General features: G+C 43.3%; 1 long non-coding RNA gene across 1 annotated transcript in view; it reads right to left on the reverse strand.

Moving 5' to 3' along the window:
- Window positions 1–22,044, reverse strand: part of LOC136624630 (uncharacterized) — a 121,390-nt gene that overhangs the window by 54,374 nt on the left and 44,972 nt on the right. Inside the window, exon 4 of the long non-coding RNA XR_010792362.1 lies at window positions 8,954–9,023. This is a non-coding gene — a long non-coding RNA (uncharacterized lncRNA). The remainder of the gene's footprint in view (window positions 1–8,953; window positions 9,024–22,044) is intronic.

Below are 22,044 nucleotides of genomic sequence, written 5' to 3' on the forward strand. Positions count from 1 at the left end.
ACCGTTAAAAGGCAGAAATGGTCCCGAAAATTATTTTAATTAACAGAACTGGAAAAAGTACACATATAATTTGAGCAGCTGCTAAAAATAGTGGCTGCTATGTGGCCTCAATTTTTTAGAAGATCCTAGCTACAAGATCAAGAACCCCTCCTTAAATCCCAAACGTGCTTTAAATCAATCACTTGGAAAGATGAGGTCCACGATCTAAAATTCTGAATTGGACACTATTTTATTACTAAAATATGCATACAGAAATAAGAGTTGTGCTTTGCATTTTGAAGGCAGTTCCCGCTTTACAAATCGAGTGTCCTTTTCCTTTTCTCCGTGCTTGATAAAGTACATAATCTCTTGTCTACCGATTAGTGGATATGGGGGGAGTGGTTATTATCTCCCGCCAAAATGTGCAATTGCCCACCAATTTGAGCATGGCTAAATGCAGACAGTAATGACGTAAGATTACATCACCTAAATCGGAAAAAAAGGGATTTGGTACCGTGTTAGCCAGTAGAGCAAAATGTGATTGTTCTCAGTAAGAGGAACCAAGTAATCTTGTAGATATGATACCTTTTAATGGCTAACAAAAATACATGAGCTTTCGGACCTCACAGGATCCTTCCTCAGGCATAATGGACAAATCTAAAGACGTATTTAAAAACAGGACAAAAACAGAGTCAGGATGAGATCTCATCGCTACACAATTAGAGAGAGAAAAACTGAATTACTTGTGGCAAAACATTTTTGTGGTCACGGACACAGCATAGAGCAGATCAGGATTATCGTACTGAAGGGCAACTTCAAGTCACAGCATCACAGAAGAATTTGGGAGAATAAATTTATGGCCATTTTTGATACCCTCAAAAATGGAATGAACCTCGGAGAGGGTTCTTGCATCAGTGGAGAATATGAAAGGTCTGATAGAGGTTAAGAGGGGTGCCCTTAAAGAGAGCACCTAGGGGGTGTGTGGAGACACCTGGGGGGTGGATGGGTCAGGGGATGGCATTGTTATTCCCCAAGGAGAGTACCCAGAAGGGGTGCTATTGCCAATGATTGTTTTACAGACTTGGTAAAAACTCATACATTGATTTGAAGGAATGCTGTCATCCAATAGGTGGCGCTGCAGAGGTATTGTTCAATCTTCCTTCTTTGCAGGTCTGAAGGAGAAATTTCACATTTCTTGTCACTGGACTAATTATTTACTGTTATGGTCATCCCTCCCTGGTATTTATCTAAATGCTATTAATCCCAACATGTCTATGCCCTCTTACCCTCTGTATCTGGTAATTATCTAGTGCAAATTAAGCTCACTATGTTTGTGCCCTCCCATGTGATCATGTGTATTTATTAAATAGGTCCTTAGATTTGTTCCACTATGCGTGAGGAAGGACCCAGAGTTCCGAAAGCTCACTATAACATCCTGTATTTTTGTTAGCCATTAAAAAGGTATATCTACAAGATTACTCGATTTCTATTACTGAGAACAATCAAATATTACATCGCCTGGAGCATTTAAACTTGCGCTCCATCGACCGGAAGGTTTTTAAGAAAAAACAACACTATGGATCAAGAAAAGGGATCCAGCAGAGACTGCAAAGTATATGAATTTGATGTTCTAGGTAATAAAAAGAGATCAGAAACCTTGACTTTACTTTCCCCATAATTTACCATTTCTCTTAATACAACATTTACGTTTAGAGTACATGCACGGATAATATTTCTATCCGATTTTCAGACTGAAAATTGGAGAGAAATAGCCCATTCATTCGAATGGGTGTATGAATATGAGATTTTTTTTATTTATTTTTTACTCGGCCTGATGAAAAAGGAGTAAAAAAAATACTGCGGCATGTCTTATTCTTGACTAAAAATGGCACATGTACACGTGCCGGGTGCCATATATTGGTCAGCACACTTGCTATCCGATGTGAGTTGTGCTTGAGAATTTCGGGGTCAACTTTTTTTTATTATCCCTGTGAAAGTAGGCTTAGCTGTCTTTGTACAAAACGGTGACACAGAGTGAAAAATTGGGTCACCATTAAACACCTTTATTGCCTCTGCAGCATTAAAGGGAATGGAAGTAAGAGGTGATTACTGCGTCTTGTCCGTGTCATCTACAAGTACAGATGGTTCGAGAACCTAGTAAACAGCGCTCTGTGTCTCAGCTTCCTCATACTTCTTGAGTCTGACATCTGGGAGGGAGATTCTGGAGCTTACACCAGTCAAACCTGAATTTTTAGGTTCTGCATTAAGTAAAGATTTACAGGCACGACATAAAACTTCACATTAAACTACATTGCGCAAATTCTTTCTATAAAATGAATCTTTCAAGCAAATTATAGTGTGAGGTCTTGTGGTTTTACTGGTTCCTAGAACTCACAAGGCAACTGAGCTAGCTTAATATTCTTGCGATATACTGGTTCTTAGTGGTAGCTTTACACGGCACAACGATCGTCCGAATAGTCGCTCAATAGAGAGAAAATAAGCAACAGTTGTTCCATGTGAACGTGGTCACCAACTGGGTGAGGAGCAAGAAGTTGTTCCATTAGTTGATCGTTACTTCGTTTCATGCTCACTTAAAAATAGTTGCTGGTTGATTAGATATCTTTTAGTATAAACAGGTAATTGTTGTCCTTCAACGACTAGCCAACAAATTTGCAACTAATTCTTTTATATAAGAGCAGCCAAATATATGATGCAGAAGAGGTATTCCTAGGCTCCACTGCTGGGACCCCCTCAGAGTGGTGGTCCAAAGTATAGCACTCTACTTTTTCCAACAGCCCTATAGATATTAAATGAAGCAACAGTGCACATGCTTTAACCCTTTCCAATCCAATTTGTATCCTAGTTTTCCTAGGGGGCTTACTCTTTTTCTGCCGTTATACAACGGCGCTATCTGCTGGCTAAAGCCAGTACTGCATGAGGTGACACGTTGGATAGGCTCCGACAGCAGAGAGGCTGGCACTATACAGTAAGAGAACCCCGACGGACGTCTTCCAACATCGGAGCTGTACAGCCTTAAATCATAATGTCTTCAGAGGTCAGACAGTGGATTGAAAAGGGTTAAACTCCTTCTCACGCAGTGAGTGGGGCTCAGAATCTCAGAGATCGGTGGGGATCCCAATGGTGAAATCCTCAACAATCAGGTATAAATATCAATTGTGGCACAACCCCTTTATGCTTTATTCACAAGGTAGAATTTTCCATAGATTTTATGCTGAATCCTCGTAACATTCATTTGAATAGGAAACAAAAAAAATTGTTATGTCACTTCTTGATGTAAAACCTGTATCAGGCCATCTCCATGCAGCTTAGACCCAATAAATAGGGCCAAAACGCGTGTGGATTAGAGATGAGCGAGCGTACTCGGTTCGGGTGTTTTTGGACTCGAGCATCGCTTTTTCCGAGTAACTGACTACTCGGACGAAAAGATTTGTGGAGGCGCCGGGGGGTTGCAGAGGGAGAGAGAGCTCCCCCCTGTTCCCCACTGCTACCCCCCCCCCCCCTCCACCACGCCGCCCCCCGAATCTTTTCACCCGAGTTGTCAGTTACTCGGAAAAAGCGGTGCTAAAGTGCAAAAATGCCCTAAACGAGTACGTTCGCTCATCTCTAGTGTGGATCCATGACGCAAATCTGCATCAGGAGTCAGCGGATTTCTAACGTGGATTTCCATTGAGTTTTTGCCATCTGAATTCTCAAACTTTTAATCATCCATCTGGTACTTTCTCATTCACTAAGGCTGGTTCCACATCTGCGTTGGAACCTCCGGTTGGAGTTGCTGCCGCAGATCCGGCTCAAAATAAGCATGCCGTTTTAATTTCCGTCCAAAGCTGGGCAGCTGAGTGGAAACCGAATGGACCCCATTATAGGGCCCGTTCGGTTCCATCCTGAGACTAAGCAGTTGGGCAGTGGGGATTCCCCTTTCCTGCTTTCTTAACGGAGCAGGAAAGAGGAACCTCGGACACATGTGTGAAAGCACGCTTATTTACATAGCCAGGATCTCTTCACATACTAAACATTATAATGCTATAATGAACCACCACATGCATGTCCCTTTGTGCCTAATAACCATATACCTCACTGCTAGTTATAGTTCAATATCTACATCCAATATCAGACACACCCACGTTATCATCACCCATGAAAAGAATATATGTTTAATGTAATTCTGCCATAATAAATGATTAAAAATGGGTTGTCCGAGTCTGAAACTGCTGATGACCTATCCTCAGAATAGATAATCAATAGTTGATCCACTGCTCAGGACCCCTGGTGATCAACTGTTTTCCATCCCACTGTCAGTGTGGACGGAGCAAGAGGCTGACAGCTCTATACACATTGCAATGGCCCAGGTGGGTAATGCAGGCACTGTTCCTACTATATTCAGCTGATTGCTGGGGGTCCTGAGCATTAGACCCCGCTGATGATGAACTATCCTGAAGGTTATCAATGGTTTCAGACCAGAACAAATCATTTAAGGAGTTTTCTATTTCTATGTATAAAAAAAGCTTATTTATTGTATATTGCAACCTACGAATATAGAAAAGGATCTCTGCTTGCAGTAAATGAATGGAAATAGTGAAAAGCTATTCTAATCATGACCTGCTGCTCCTCAGTCGTATGGCGTTACGTTCCAAAGTCTGCGGTCTGACTAAACAATTTCCTGATAAGTATTCTATCCCTTGTCAATTATTCTGACCCTTGTCAGTTTTCTGACTGGCTGCTGCTTTAGTTCTCGAAGAAGGGACCTGTACATGACATGCAGAGGATTAAACTGATTGAGATGCAATTTGCCTAGCAACCATTCATTAGGCAAGGTTCAGAAACAGGCCAGCAATCCAATCCCCCTCCTTATCTGCCCGCTGAAGAGATAACCGTCTCCTTTACCCTCAATTCCAGTCCTGCTGCTAAACATTGCAAAGAGCAAAACACCTCAACTTCTGACAATTTATTGCACTGCTGACTTCACCACTTGTGTCTTTGTCCTACTTTTATCTCTTCCAGATGTGGAACTCTACAATCCTTTTCTTCTAGATCGGAGCCAGACTTAAAATTCCAGATCTGGCTACAATGTATTCAGGATAACTTGTCTTTAAGATTTATGACAGATCTCAGTTTTAGGGGATTCTCCAAATCAATGGGGGTCCCAACAGTTAGACCCCCATCAATTATTATTTTTTACCTATCCAATGGATGAGTGAAAAAATGAAAAAACATCCTGTAACCGGAATACCCCTTTAAGATCAGTGTGGCGCCACTAGCGGCTAAATCCTGTTAATTTACACCCGGAAGTGACAGTAAAAGTTTGCTTATGCCAATAGTGCTTTAACGTTAATTTTCGACCTGATGTAAAGAGTGCTGACCGAAAAACATGTCCATTAGCACTCGTTAACATTACTATTACATGGGCTGAAAATTGTTCATAGGAGGGCGAACAATCGTTCATACAGTCAGTCGCCCCCATAGAGGCGGCTGTAGGTCGCCCCATTCACGCAGAGACCAGCCAACAGTTTTCATGCTTGCTAAAAAGCAACAATCAGGCGATGAATGAGCATTTATTCGTTGACTGATTGTTGTCCGTTTTACACAGCCCAATAGGTCCCGAACAATCTGTGAAAAAAGGGGTTTTAAAGGGATAGTCTGGTTGCAGGACGATTTTGTAATTATAAGTGCAAAAGTGTTAAAATAATAAAAGCTAGGGTACTTACTCGTCCCCTGCCCCATCGGTCCAGAGCGGAAGCCCCGTGGCCCTCCTGGTCTTTATTGTGGAACAGCTACCACCTGGATGCTGCAGCCAATCAGAGGCTACAGGGGTCTGGTGCCATTCTTCTGGCATCACCACTCAGATGATGGAAGGCATGCTACCAGGAAAACGGCACATGACCGTTCAGGCCCCTGATTGGTTGTAGCAGTCAGCTAGTAGCTGTTCCACAACAAAGACCAGGAGGGCCTCAGTGCTGGGGCAGAAGACAGGTGAGTACCCCTACTTTTGATAGTTTGAAGGCGTTTTACACTGAGAATACTATTGCTGACCTATTGTCAGGCTAGGTCATCAACAGTTGATAGTCTGATGTCTGTTGCTCAGGACCCCAACCAATCAGCTGACAGCACCGCATATATACAGGGGTTGGAGCGGAAGTCTCTGTGAAGGGGCCGGCGCTTGTAACTGCAGACATGGCTTCCGCTGTCAGCGGGTGCACAATCGGCAGATCGGTCAGGGTCCCGAGCAATGGATCCCAGCCAATCAACTATTGATGACCTATCCTGAGGATACATCATCAATACTATTCTCCCTGGAAAACCCTTTAACACTTTTGCAACTGTAATTAAAAAATCGTTAAGCCAATGTATAATCCCTTTAAATCACCAGTACCATCATAACTATATAGTCACATTGAGCAAAGTCTGCTAGACTCTCTTGGACAATGCTTGCTGTATGAGAGTACCCTGATCCATTATATCTGCTGCCTCCCTCATTTGCAGAAGGAAGGGGGTGAGATTTTACTCGCTGCTCCATACTACATTACCACCTGGGAACCATATATATTACCAGCAAATATGGGATTACAATCATCAAGGGACTGCAGTGAAAACTTCTCAAATGGCTCACTCCAACGATGAGATTCAGTCTAGTTTTGTGTTGCCAAAAAAAAAATGTCTGTCACACAGTAATAGGTTACTCTAAATTGGCCCTAAAGGGGGAATCCGACTGATGGTTTCCCTACCAATACACGACTGTTTGAAGACTCAATGCAAAGTAAAGTAAAAGGTATAAAGTAAAGTAGAAAGTAAAGTTGCATGCAGAGATGTCATTGTCACCAGGTCAGAATTCTGGTGTAGAAGCTTTCCGTGGAACGACAGCAAATTGCGAACATATATACACCCAATGGCCTGACCACTTCTATGAGACTGAAAGAAATAGTCGAGCATACCCAGTTGTCTATCTCCATAGACAGTAAATGGAGCAGTGGTCAGCATGCATCCCGCTGCTTCATTCACTATGGGGACTGCTGTTCCCGTTATCCTAGCAGTCAGACCCGCCGCAATCATACATTTTTCAACTATCCTATTATAAATGTTTTTGCTAGAATAACCCCTTTAACCCCAACTGTCTATTTAATATCAAAGCACTGCAACAATTACATTTAGGAAATAAGCCCAGCCAACCCTTTAAGATCCATTGTAAGTCTTTATCATAAATTTTCTTAGCATTTCCGATTATTATTGTCAAAGTACGGTTTTCAAAATAAATCTAAAATGACCCAATACTACAGTCAGGTGCAGAATCAGGCTGCTTATAGACAGCGCTCCTTGCATTACCTGAAGCACACTGTGCAGCGCTGCCCAATTAAAGAGCAGCATGGAGTGACTTAGCACTACCAACGCACAGTATGCATCATGTAGCTAGAAGAGTGCTGCAAACATCTTGGAAGACAGAAGGAGGCCTGGGAACCAGTAGATTGTGGCACAACAGCACAAGCAGAAGACACCGGGTAATATAACTCCCCACTCTCGGTGTGGATACTACAATTGATCAGAAACACCCAAAATCACACTGTTAGAAAATTTCTAAATACTGTAGTTGGAAAATGATGCAATGCAATGAATTATCTTTCGGCATTTAAAAAGGAATGACTGAATGCCTAATACACGGCCATTACCCTCTAGAGTTGCGATCAAAGTTATTTAATCCCCATTGCAAATTTTTATTTTTTTTTTTAACCAAATTTGCAAACTTTCAGCTGTCTGCAACATACTAAACAAACAAAAACAATTTAAATAGCTCAAAGCAAATAATAAAATAAGCGGTTTCTGCAAATTCAACACATAATACAACTTTTAATGACATATGCAGTCTCAGATTAAGGGCGCATCACCGCCGGCACATCATGTGCTGCACTGCACATGCGCCCCGTTAGCAGGACGGGACTCGTGCGGCGGATCAGGAAAAGGGAGTATGGGCTGTTTGGGGGGCGCGCTGCGATATTCTACTGACAAAGTCCAACACTGCCGTGGACATGAGAGGCCTTACTCAACTTCTGAATGGAATCCCTCATAGGAGCAGGCACTTGCAAATCAAGTACAAAAGATCTTCAGGTATGAAGACCTTCAGCAGTTAAGACACAGCATGTTCTAATTTCCTGTAAGTCTCACAGGAGACTAGAACATGCAGATATGCGGTCTCCCGCACATCGCACAGAACACAGACACAGTATCTGTGTGCTATGCGATGCGAGTCGCATCCAAGAATGTCAGGTGCAACTCACTCTCCCTGTGTGAATGCACCCTTAGCTATATTTCTAACATATAATCAAATTTCAGTCATCAAAGCCCAATCCAGATATTTGAGGTTTTATCTTAAGCACACCTGATGCAACTAATAAGGCCTTTGATTAGTTGCATCAGGTGTGCTTGAGACTATATCCGATTTGCAAACATGTGCTCTAATGAGGGATTCTTTTCAGGGGGTTAAATAATCCTGAGACTGCCCTAATTATTAAGGGGCTAACCAAACTATTTTATGTGTGGTCTCCATTTTACGTATGGACTTTGGAAGTATGATCTGCAGAGTTTGGGTTGGGGGGCCCATGGTGAGCCCGGAATAGACTTAAAAGGCCTCACGTAAAACAGAGGCAACATAAAGCAGCGTGGAGAAACCACTTTTTATATTAGCTGTGTTGAGTGATTTAAATTGTTCCTGTTTGACGGTTTTCTTTTGCAGACAATTGAAAATTTGTAAATTGGGCAAATAAACCATTTCCATTTTGATTGCAACTGTATGAAATCTAAGTATAAATGAAGGTCTTCCACAATCTTGCAATATTATCCCATACATACGGTAGTCTTAAAAGTGACACTTATACTTCTAAACAGTTTTATTAAACTACTTGCTGTATAACTTAAGCAAATCATCTCACAGATTACAGTAGTTCCATCGGTATGACTAGTAAATACTTACCAGAGTAGAATGGGCTCCAGGCCAGGTGAACTACAGTGAGGGGAGCTTCATCCAGCAAATGTCAATGTCCCTAGAACAGAGAGGGGCAAAAGACAAAAAGATGGCTAAATAATTAAGTAAATAAAACAGGCAAATACATGAAAACTTTATATTATATATTTTGGACTGGAGGACCCGTCCTCTGGACTTGTTAGAGATAAGCAAGTCTGCTGGGAATTTCGACTTTATTTCTATATATACTGTATACATGCTGTCCTCAGACAGATCCTCCCCAAGTACATATTTATGAAAACATGGGTAATTAAATAAGAAATATCCAGTGGTATAGGAAATCTTTCTTTAAAAAAAGTCTACAGTACTGAAATTTCAGCTAACGATTCACCCTTTCCAATCCACTGTCTGACGTCCGAAGACATTCTAATTGAAGCCTGAACAGCTCCGATGTCGGAAGACACCCGGCAGGGTATTCTTACTGTATATTACTAGCCGCTCTGTTGTCGGGGGCCTCTCCAGCATGTCCCATACCACAATACTAGCTCTAGCCAGCAGATGGCACCATTGTATAATGGCGGAAAGAAAAAGCCCTCTAGGAAACCCTAAATTCAAAATTTGATTGTAAAGGGTTAAGGGTATACACCCACATTAGGGATTTCCGTTTGAAGTGAGTCTGTTCCATTTTTGGAGCAGAAAAACAATTTGAACAGAATTAAGTGTTTAAGGTTTTGGTCCCCGTCGATTTCAATGGGTTTAAAAAATTTGGAACAAACAGTGCTGCAGACGGTGCTTTTTGTTTTGCCAACCCCCCACCCAAAAAAACGGAACCTTAATATAATGAAATCAAGCTGAAAGCTTTTTTAAAAACCCACTGAAATCAATGGGGAAAACACTGAAGTGCTTAATTCGATTTTCCTGCTCCTCGGTCGCTGATTTCTGCTGGAAAACAGGATTAAATAGCACTGCATGCAGCGCTATTTTGTCCTCTTAAATCCGGCAAAATGCCAGACAGCTGGAAACCAAACAGACTACACGTGTTGTTAATGCGGTCTGTTCCGCGCCATTCAGTTCTATTTAGACCGGGGGTTGCCATTTTTGCTCCACACATGGAGGAGGAAAACAAAAACCTCTAGCGCCAATGTGAACAAGCCCTTAATCACATGGGCCCATTACCCCACCTACCTCCAGAGACCAATGGATAGAACATTTTGTTGGTATACATTACGGATAATATTGTGTGACCATTGGTCACCACAAGAGAGAGTAGTTTCAACCGCATTCAGTTCACTTCATCGTGGAACCCTCACCTAATGGTTCAGAATTCTGTGCTGGTTAATATTTTTTTAGAGAACACCATGTGAAGAGTTAACAAAAAAAAATTTTTAAATTGTGTTTAAGGGTAGACGATCTTTCATGCACGCACATCTGACAAGATACATACTTGGAATAGCAATAAAATCTAGCAATTAAAAATTACTCCTTTATTTAACCCATTTGAAAATGGTCAGCATTACAAACAATCTACGCATTTTGAGGTCATGTACCTTTACATGGCCTCAATTGGTATCATGCTAGGAGGCCCATCAGCTAACCATGCACCACTACATTTGTGCCTGGAAGTCAGTATACTAAAAGAAAAGTCCGTGATCCGGTATGCTGTACCATTCTTATGTTTACGGGCTGAAAATCGGAAGGTCACAATACGAGAGCACAAGCCCAGTAAGAAATATACCATTCTAGAGACGCATTGGAATGTGAATCAACCTATTAAACTGCACCAATAGTTACAAAATGCAGCTTAAATCATGCCCCATAACAATGCAGGTGATACCGGAGCAGAATGCGATACAGCACCGGCATATTGATTTCCCACCCATAATTAGCCTCCAGCTACAATGACCTCTGAGAGGTACATTTCACTTGCCGAGGAACCTTAAAATTCCTTTTAATGTTTTGCTAAAGGTCTCCAAATAATTGACATTCAGTCTGGCTGCATCTCGAACTGCGAATTAGTCATGCTGTTTGCTAATCACCGGAAGATAAACTTGCTCCGCACATCCAGTTAGAAATGCCCACTTGCAGCAACTTTTAGAAATCATAGCAACCCAATTAGCATGTATGCACCAGCTGGCTACAAGATGCCAATTTTAGATCTTTATGTTTAAAAGCTAATTAGTCTTTTTCTTAATTTCTGAAATGTTGTTGCTGACCCTGTTTCTGCAGAAGAGGATTTTCAATATAGTAAATGCTTTATACAAATTAAGAGTTGTTATATACAGCGGACTGAAAATATCTACCCTGCCAAATCCGAAGACTGTAATAGAGCATGCCCAACGCTAAAAACAAAAAAAAAGATCATTCTAAATAAAACTATTCAGTTGTCGTCTTCTGTAAAAAAGAGAATGACCACGGGAATTGTCATTTACCCTTCCAAGAGGCACAGCTCACTAATTATGTGCTGATGTGTAGTGCACTTCATTATATCACTTGACTCAACTCATTCTCATATAACACATATTTACAAATATTTCACATGTAAACAGTGTGGGTAATTGTTATAATGACCACTTGAGCAAAAGAAACAAAAACACTATTGAACGGGCTGCATAGTCCCCCATTCACATTAATTGTTGATCCAGAAGTGCAAACATGTGGATATTGGAAAATGTGTGTTTTACGTGTTCTACATGCAATGGAGTTGAGTAATGTGATGAAACTCCTATTTTTTATTTTACTTACCATGCTATATAAATGTAGAAGACTTTGATCTGACTTAACTAATGTGGTGATCGGCCAAGCGGTGGAGGAGGCAGCAGGGAAAAGGAGGTAGAAGGGAAGATGAAGAGGAGGAAGAAGGGCACAAGGGAGACGGAAGAAGGAGGGCACAAGGGAGACGGAAGAAGGAGGGCACAAGGGAGACGGAAGAAGGAGGGCACAAGGGAGACGGAAGAAGGAGGGCACAAGGGAGACGGAAGAAGGAGGGCACAAGGGAGACGGAAAAAGGAGGGCACAAGGGAGACGGAAGAAGAAGGGCATAAGGGAGACGGAAGAAGAAGGGCATAAGGGAGACGGAAGAAGAAGGGCATAAGGGAGACGGAAGAAGAAGGGCATAAGGGAGACGGAAGAAGAAGGGCATAAGGGAGACGGAAGAAGAAGGGCATAAGGGAGACGGAAGAAGAAGGGCAAAGGGAGAGGGAAGAAGAAGGGCAAAGGGAGAGGGAAGAAGAAGGGCATAAGGGAGACGGAAGAAGAAGGGCATAAGGGAGACGGAAGAAGAAGGGCATAAGGGAGAGGGAAGAAGAAGGACATAAGGGAGAGGGAAGAAGAAGGGCATAAGGGAGAGGGAAGAAGAAGGGCATAAGGGAGAGGGAAGAAGAAGGGCATAAGGGAGAGGGAAGAAGAAGGGCATAAGGGAGAGGGAAGAAGAAGGGCATAAGGGAGAGGGAAGAAGAAGGGCATAAGGGAGAGGGAAGAAGAAGGGCATAAGGGAGAGGGAAGAAGAAGGGCATAAGGGAGAGGGAAGAAGAAGGGCATAAGGGAGAGGGAAGAAGAAGGGCATAAGGGAGAGGGAAGAAGAAGGGCATAAGGGAGAGGGAAGAAGAAGGGCATAAGGGAGACGGAAGAAGAAGGGCATAAGGGAGACGGAAGAAGAAGGGCATAAGGGAGACGGAAGAAGAAGGGCATAAGGGAGACGGAAGAAGAAGGGCATAAGGGAGACGGAAGAAGAAGGGCATAAGGGAGACGGAAGAAGAAGGGCATAAGGGAGACGGAAGAAGAAGGGCATAAGGGAGACGGAAGAAGAAGGGCATAAGGGAGACGGAAGAAGAAGGGCATAAGGGAGACGGAAGAAGAAGGGCATAAGGGAGACGGAAGAAGAAGGGCATAAGGGAGACGGAAGAAGAAGGGCAAAGGGAGAGGGAAGAAGAAGGGCATAAGGGAGACGGAAGAAGAAGGGCAAAGGGAGAGGGAAGAAGAAGGGCATAAGGGAGAGGGAAGAAGAAGGGCATAAGGGAGAGGGAAGAAGAAGGGCATAAGGGAGAGGGAAGAAGAAGGGCATAAGGGAGAGGGAAGAAGAAGGGCATAAGGGAGAGGGAAGAAGAAGGGCATAAGGGAGAGGGAAGAAGAAGGGCATAAGGGAGAGGGAAGAAGAAGGGCATAAGGGAGAGGGAAGAAGAAGGGCATAAGGGAGAGGGAAGAAGAAGGGCATAAGGGAGAGGGAAGAAGAAGGGCATAAGGGAGAGGGAAGAAGAAGGGCATAAGGGAGAGGGAAGAAGAAGGGCATAAGGGAGAGGGAAGAAGAAGGGCATAAGGGAGAGGGAAGAAGAAGGGCATAAGGGAGAGGGAAGAAGAAGGGCATAAGGGAGAGGGAAGAAGAAGGGCATAAGGGAGAGGGAAGAAGAAGGGCATAAGGGAGAGGGAAGAAGAAGGGCATAAGGGAGAGGGAAGAAGAAGGGCATAAGGGAGAGGGAAGAAGAAGGGCATAAGGGAGAGGGAAGAAGAAGGGCATAAGGGAGAGGGAAGAAGAAGGGCATAAGGGAGAGGGAAGAAGAAGGGCATAAGGGAGAGGGAAGAAGAAGGGCATAAGGGAGAGGGAAGAAGAAGGGCATAAGGGAGACGGAAGAAGAAGGGCATAAGGGAGACGGAAGAAGAAGGGCATAAGGGAGACGGAAGAAGAAGGGCATAAGGGAGACGGAAGAAGAAGGGCATAAGGGAGACGGAAGAAGAAGGGCATAAGGGAGACGGAAGAAGAAGGGCATAAGGGAGACGGAAGAAGAAGGGCATAAGGGAGACGGAAGAAGAAGGGCATAAGGGAGACGGAAGAAGAAGGGCATAAGGGAGACGGAAGAAGAAGGGCATAAGGGAGACGGAAGAAGAAGGGCATAAGGGAGACGGAAGAAGAAGGGCATAAGGGAGACGGAAGAAGAAGGGCATAAGGGAGACGGAAGAAGAAGGGCATAAGGGAGACGGAAGAAGAAGGGCATAAGGGAGACGGAAGAAGAAGGGCATAAGGGAGACGGAAGAAGAAGGGCATAAGGGAGACGGAAGAAGAAGGGCATAAGGGAGACGGAAGAAGAAGGGCATAAGGGAGACGGAAGAAGAAGGGCAAAGGGAGACGGAAGAAGAAGGGCAAAGGGAGACGGAAGAAGAAGGGCAAAGGGAGACGGAAGAAGAAGGGCAAAGGGAGACGGAAGAAGAAGGGCAAAGGGAGACGGAAGAAGAAGGGCAAAGGGAGACGGAAGAAGAAGGGCAAAGGGAGACGGAAGAAGAAGGGCAAAGGGAGACGGAAGAAGAAGGGCAAAGGGAGACGGAAGAAGAAGGGCAAAGGGAGACGGAAGAAGAAGGGCAAAGGGAGACGGAAGAAGAAGGGCATAAGGGAGACGGAAGAAGAAGGGCATAAGGGAGACGGAAGAAGAAGGGCATAAGGGAGACGGAAGAAGAAGGGCATAAGGGAGACGGAAGAAGAAGGGCATAAGGGAGACGGAAGAAGAAGGGCATAAGGGAGACGGAAGAAGAAGGGCATAAGGGAGACGGAAGAAGAAGGGCATAAGGGAGACGGAAGAAGAAGGGCATAAGGGAGACGGAAGAAGAAGGGCATAAGGGAGACGGAAGAAGAAGGGCATAAGGGAGACGAAAGAAGAAGGGCATAAGGGAGACGGAAGAAGAAGGGCATAAGGGAGACGGAAGAAGAAGGGCATAAGGGAGACGGAAGAAGAAGGGCATAAGAGAGACGGAAGAAGAAGGGCATAAGGGAGAAGGAAGAAGGGCAAAGGGAGAAGGAAAAAGAAGGGCAAAGGGAGAAGGAAGAAGAAGGGCAAAGGAGAGTGATATAAATACGCCCTTAGTTGAAAACAGGATCTAATTGACTTGTGTTGTACTTAAAAAAAAAATGTTCTCCTGTGACTATCAAGTGAATGTAAAAATCTGATAACTCCAGCCTTGTAAGAACTGTGGAGAACTAAATCTGCAGATGGCGCGTCTAACAGGCTTGTTAATTTTCCATTGTGCTGTGTCGTTGCAAAGCTTAAACCTCAAGTAAGATTACAGAAAGTAATTTGGCAAATGTTTAGGGATTTAGATTATTGGGAGTCAGCTACACCTTCCATAGAGAAAATTGCATTTTCCCTGTCTGGTCTCGTGTCTGCATCTGGTTGTATATTTCTCCACACAGCATCGTGAAAATGACGTTTTTAAAACATATTGCAGGCAGCCTAGCTCTCCATAGCGGCACATTCAGTACAGGAGCTAATTAATTTTATCTTTGTTCTCTCCTCGATTAAGCCCCATGGTAAGCCAAGCTGAACGGTGTGAAAAAACCCCAGAGATAAGATCGCTTCATCAATATGCTAGCTGACTCATGGCCACCAGTCCCCAGGCATAGACACCTTCCCACTGAGCGCTTCCAACAGAAAAACCATTTGCACCTTTTAGACATCAATCATTCTCTGCCCAGGCTGGAACATTCAGCACATGTAACAGACTACAGAAATCAAGCATTCAAAAGGCCGCACCAACCTTGCCAAGAGCTTACATACTCGTGCTCCTGGCACTGGCATAGAAGAAAACAGATCAGCTGATTGCAAAATAAGCATTCTGATCACGTCACTCTTTTAAATGGTTATTTTTGTCTGTACAGAATAATGTAAAACCACAGAAAAAGTCCTGGCGCAAATCTTTGAACTGTGGGTGCACTGCAAAGCTAGGCTGTAGGCCAAAATTTCCAAAAATGAAAACACATCTGAAATACCCTATGAGTGAATACTGGGTTAATAGAGGAGGATCTCCTACTCAGAACCTTCATCTATTAGGCTGGGCTCACACAAGCATATGCTCACTGCGTATTCCCTGTGCATAATACGCAGTAGCAAAATACCATAGACTTCAATGTTACCGCTCACACGAACCATGCAAAATATGTGTGAAAAAAAAAAAATCGAGGCATGCACTATCTTGGCGCGTATTACACGCGCACATGCTCCAAGATAGTATATGGGGATGGCGGCATGCAAGTACGCATGTCATTGCGCGTTTGTTGTGTGTTCACGCGCGGAATGCTGGCAGACACGTTCATGTGAGCCTGGCCTTAGTCAAAATGGACAGTACCTAACAAAGAAACACTTGTTCTAGAGCAGTGTCTCTGAACTCTAGTCCTCAAGTACCCCCAACAGGACAGGTTTTCAAGATTTCCTTAGTATTGTACAGGTAATGTAATTATCATCAGGGCCTTCGGAAATTGCCTCTATAGGAGATCCTCAAATCATGGTTGTACATGGGGACTGAAGTTGAGAAACACCGCTCTAAAAGAACTGGTATGTCCATGCATTAAAGGACAGTCTATTGAGTTCCATGAGCACCATGTATTACCTTATCTTTCCTGTGGAGGTGCTGCAGGGAAACTGAGAAGGTGAACAACCGCTTTAGTCAAGTTGCTTAGGACTGGAAAAGTCTAAAATTAGCCAACACATTGGTCCATTTTGACTTTTTGATAACAACACTGAAAGCTAATATTGAGAGACACCTTCATTAGATTCCATTTACACTGACAGATGATCGCTCAAAAGTCGCTAAAACGACAGTTGAAGTGACAGTTTTGAACGATCATCTTTTCATAGTCTATAGTAGCTAAGTAGGTACTTAAGAGCTATGCAGGCAGAGTGGGACACGGCCGCTATCACTCGGCGAACAATAGAGCTGTTTTGCATAAGCAAACAGCTGTATTGTTCTCCGCGATTACAGCTCAGGTCTTGCTGTGAACTACCAGCAGGACACGGGCCATAAGAATCTTATCAGCACTGCCAACTGAGATAACAGCCTGCACCACTGATAAGCATTCATCGCTCAATTCAAGAAAACTAGAATTGAGCGAGGAACAACTCATGCACGAAAACTGCACGATGTTTGTGCATTTAGACCCAACGATTTTCGCTCAAAAGACGGCTTTGAGCGAGAATCCTTGGGGCTAAATGGGCATTCAAACTGCTAACTTTTGGCTTAAGTCTACTATTCTCTTAGGAGTAAAATGGAAAAATGACTTTTAGAGGTCATCGAGGGCTATAAAAGCTTCATTCAAACAGCCGCATTGTGAGTTGCAACTTACGGCCAAGATTCTAGAATACATCAGACAGCGCACGGACACCCATCCATGTGCTGACAGATCTCCACAGATACAGCAAACTGCATAAATGTAGACCGGAATAGAATATGTATCAATTTTTTTTTTTCACATGGACAATTGGACCGTGTGAAAACTCACCCACGTGAATAGCCTCATAGTCTATAATCGGTCTGTCTGTGAAATACACGGACAGAACACGGATGGAGAATAAGGCCCAATATTGGTGACCTATCCTCAAGATAGGCCAACAATAAAAAATAAATAAAAATATCACTGCAATATTGAAATGCAATGACAAAGACCAACAAGGAACTTCTCACGGCAAAAGGATACCCCTTAAAAATATACTCCTTTATTAGAATTTTTTTTAAATCATTAGTAACCACAGTATACACACACACAAAATAAAAAATGTACGTCTCATCTTAGCGTCAAGGGCTATAAAGCAGGTAGTACTTTAGTACTCACGGTTTGTTGATTCAAACTCTGATGCTCGTTGTACCACATGAATAGAATATCTTTAGGGATTATCAGCTTAAATTCGAGGCGATGTTCTGATAGCCCACTATTCCTATAAAAGGCCATGTGATCACCCTACCTATCTGTGGAGCGATCGCCCTGACAACTGTGCCCCACTCAACGGAGGCTAACCCTGCTGTAACCCAGCAAAACCCAAAACTGCATCCACATCTCAACGCGTTTCTCCTATATGGATAGTTGACAGGGTCATGAGGAAATATTCATAGTATTGAAGGAAATGGAAAGCAAATGTAACCACTATCGCCACTGATGAGGACATCATGATGATGGATGCTAACCTTCAAGAGAAAATGTAACAGCGGCACCTCCAGTGAAACCACAATTGAATAGAGCAATGGCTGAGCATGTGAGGAAGACAGACATTGCGGAGCGCTAAGCACTTGTACCTCGGCTATCTCCGCAGTCCCGCTGAAAGTGAATGGAACAGCACCAAACAAGCATGACTGCTGCAAGGGGTGCAGTAAGCCCACAGTGAAGAGGAAGGGGAACACAGGACCCCCATTCTCGGGATCAATGGGGGTCTCTGCAATGAGAACCCTACTGATCATAAAGTTATCCTGTGGATAACGAACAAGTTTATAGATTCTGGGATAACTCCTTTAAAATGCAGGGAATGCCATGTTTTGGTTACATAAATCTTGCAAGATCTATTCTGGTAAAAGACTACATAAATTAAATAACAGCATTTACTCATTAGCTAAAATTCTTAAATTGCGCGATAATAAAAATGAAGCCATCCATCAAGGTTACAGAGTTGTTCTAGCATAAATAACATCACAGCCCAAACTCCGCAGCGCAAGGTCATAAATGCAGGTCGGTCCTGCTGCTAACTTTTACATTTATGGATCACGCTGTGACAAGATGATGTGTGACAAAACAACGAGGTCAGAAAAAAAAAAAAGCAGGTTTAGTTCTTGGCTATGCTTCCCAGATGAACTATAGTGTTTCTAATGAATCTGTACCGCTGGGCAGGGGAATGTAACCTAGAAGCCATTAAATTTATTTCTCATTCCCTATATAGCACCAACATATTCAGTCACTCACTGAGTCCGAGGGGGTTATGTTTCTCCTTGTGGAGAGTACCACGAAGGTATAGGGAGTCTTATAGACCTTGCAATGCTTCCTGGGAAAAAATACAAATGAGCGATGGAATACAATGAAACGGCACCTATTGAAAGATAGCTACCCTATGAGTCAATATCTGACCTTCTAAGAAGCCTTACAACATGACCAGAGATGTAAACCAAACCAGGATACCCATGTACAGACAGCTCTTTCGACGTTCCTGTCCCTCATCAATGCAAGCAGGGTTCTAGATGGCTAGGTGAGAGGCCATCAACATGATGACTAGGGCGCGAATGTTTCTCCTTCTGGGTGTTATCTCCTGTAGTGCTCTTCACAAGTAGTGACATTACCTTTCCCTTCATCCAATTCATGTCCGAGTCCCGTGACCTCGCGCCCAGTCAACCACAAGCCTACTGTGTACCGATGTAGGGGAAGATTCCTGAAACAGCTGTCTGTAGGTGGGTATTCTATTTTCACTTACATCCCCAGTCATTCTCCCTATTGACTCAAAGTAGCTACCTTCCAATAGATAGCACTATAGAGGTTTATTCCATTCCTCATGTACATACCCATCTCAGATACATACACACTCTAGAGCCAATTTCAAAGAAAGTCAATTAACTTATCAGTATGTTTATATGGGCAGAATTCCGAGTACCGTGCAAAGATGGGGAGAACACACAAACTCCATGCAGTTGTTGCTACTGGTCCAATGCAAACCCAAGACCCCAATGCTGCAAGGCAACCACCGAGCTCCTGAAAGTCATCAGTGATGCACATATACTGTTGGAGCAGAGGTATTTACCGCATACTTATTCCACTCTCGTGGCGCCCAAGTCTCATACCAGTGGCCAAGACCATGAAGAACAGCTATGTGCAGTAATGCTCCATCATGCAGAGAAGGCAGGAAAGTACATGACACTGAACTTCTTAACCAAGGGCAGTGAAACTCCCGTAGGATGTAAGAAGTCATTCACCTGCTTGCAGAAACCTCGGAGGTAACGTAATACAAAATGAAGGCCTTGATCCACTGATTAAAACATATTTGGGACAAATATCAGCATGTATTAAGGAGAATTTCGGAAGCCTGCTGGAGATGTGATAGCTACAGTGCACTACATAACTGTGTCAATTGGAAAGGGTATTAGGGACTAGCCTTAGAGGAATATCCTACATCTCAGATCAAACTTTGCCTTCTATTTGATGAAAGGTGAATGTCCCCTTAAAACATCAAAAGAAGTGCACCCAAGCTCTGTCTTCTTCAAGGAATGGCAGCATATTCTTTTGTAAGCAAAAATGATATACCGAAACATATTATTCTTTACTCCATTCTAACTGCATATGTTTTCATTCTATATATTTATATCATTATAGAGGATGGCATCTTCCCTATGCAAGGAGACAAGAGTCCTGTTCACAGCACTCCTAGCAAACAACTGATTTGGCCAGGAGAAACCGCAGCTAGCCAGGCATTTTCCCTACAGCGGCCACTGCAGGATAAGTAGAGTATTACAGGACAAAAATTCACCTGAATGCCCATCTTGTTAAACAAGGAGGCCACAAAGGGAGCTCTCTTACAGTGTGGCTCCCTGTTCAGGGTTATCAAAAGGGGGACACCGCTCTATGATGTTCGTATGCCCTAATAAGTGTTTCCCTGTTGGCACAAACCCTTAAAAAAAGGGTTGTCCAGTTGTAAACTATTGATGGCTTAGATTCCATTTACACTGAAAGATGATCACTCAAAACTATCACTCAAGCTGTCGTTTTAGCGATTTTTGAGCGATCGTCTTTGCATGCTCTATAGTAGCTAAGTAGCTACTAAAGAGCTATGCAGGCGGAGCCGGACATTGCCACTATCGCTCGGCAAACAATGCAGCTGTTTTGCATAAGCAAACAGCTGCATTGTTCTCTGCGCTTACAGCTCACATCCCGCTGTGAACTACCAGCGGGACACGAGCTGAAAGTATCTTATCAGCGCTGCCGACTGTGATAACAGCCTACACCGCTGACAAGAGTTCATTGCTCAATTCTAGAAAACTAGAATTGAGCAATGAAGAATGAATCGTGCATGAACACTGCACGATGTCCGTGCATTTAGATGCAACAGTTATCGCTTAAAAGATGTCTTTGAGCGAATTTTGAGCGAGAATCGTTGTGTCTAAATGGGTCTTTAGCCTTACAGTGCTTTCACACATAGTAACATAGTAACATAGTATGTAAGGCCGAATGAAGACATTGTCCATCTAGTCCAGCCTGTCTATCCTACTGTGTTGATCCAGAGGAAGGCAAAAAACCCCAAGGCCAGAAGCCAATTAGCCCTTTTGGGGGAAAAATTCCTTCCCGACTCCCTAATGGCAATCAGACTGTTCCCTGGATCAACCCCTAATAGTTCCTACCTGCCTGTATACCAGGATTGACCCTTAACCTAATATTTATATCCTGTAATATACTTCTTCTCCAGAAAGACATCAAGTCCCCTTTTAAACTCCTCTATCGATTTTGCCATCACCACTTCCTCCGGTAGAGAGTTCCACAGTCTAACTGCTCTTACAGTAAAGAACCCCTTTCTATGTTGGTGATGAAACCTACTTTCCTCTAATCGTAGCGGATGTGCTCTTGTTACCTTTGTGGTCCTGGGTGTAAACAGATCACGGGAGAGATCCATGTGTTGTCCCCTCATGTACTTATACATGGTTATTTGGTCGCCTCTTAACCTTCTTTTTTCTAGAGTAAATAGTCCCAATTTGGATAGCCTCTCTGGGTATTCCAGTCCCGTCATTCCATGTATTAGTTTAGTTGCCCTTCTTTGAACCCCTTCAAGCACTGTGACATCTTTCCTGAGCACCGGTGTCCAGAATTGTACGCAGTATTCCATGTGAGGCCTGACAAGTGCCTTATATAATGGAAGGATAATGTTCTCGTCCTTCGCCCCTATACCTCTTTTAATGCACCCCAAGACTTTATTTGCCTTTGCAGCAGCTGACTGGCATTGGTTACTCCAGTTTAGTCTATTATCCACTAATACCCCTAGATCCTTTTCCATATCACTTTTCCCCAGCGGTACCCCATTAAGTGAATATTTGTGACATCCGTTCCTCCTGCCCATGTGCATAGTCTTACATTTTTCAACATTGAACTTCATTTGACATTTTTCTGCCCAAGCCCCCATCTTATCCAGGTCCGTTTGTAGCCGCACATTGTCCTCCGTTGCATTAATTATATTGTATAATTTTGTGTCATCTGCAAATATTGATATTTTGCTGTGCAGCCCCTCTATCAGGTCATTAATAAATATGTTGAACAGAGTGGGGCCTAATACTGAACCCTGTGGCACCCCGCTAGCGACTGTGGTCCAATCAGAGTACGAACCATTTATTAC

This window comes from Eleutherodactylus coqui, chromosome 4 (assembly GCF_035609145.1).
Source record: "Eleutherodactylus coqui strain aEleCoq1 chromosome 4, aEleCoq1.hap1, whole genome shotgun sequence".
Classification (NCBI taxonomy): Eukaryota; Metazoa; Chordata; class Amphibia; order Anura; family Eleutherodactylidae; genus Eleutherodactylus; species Eleutherodactylus coqui.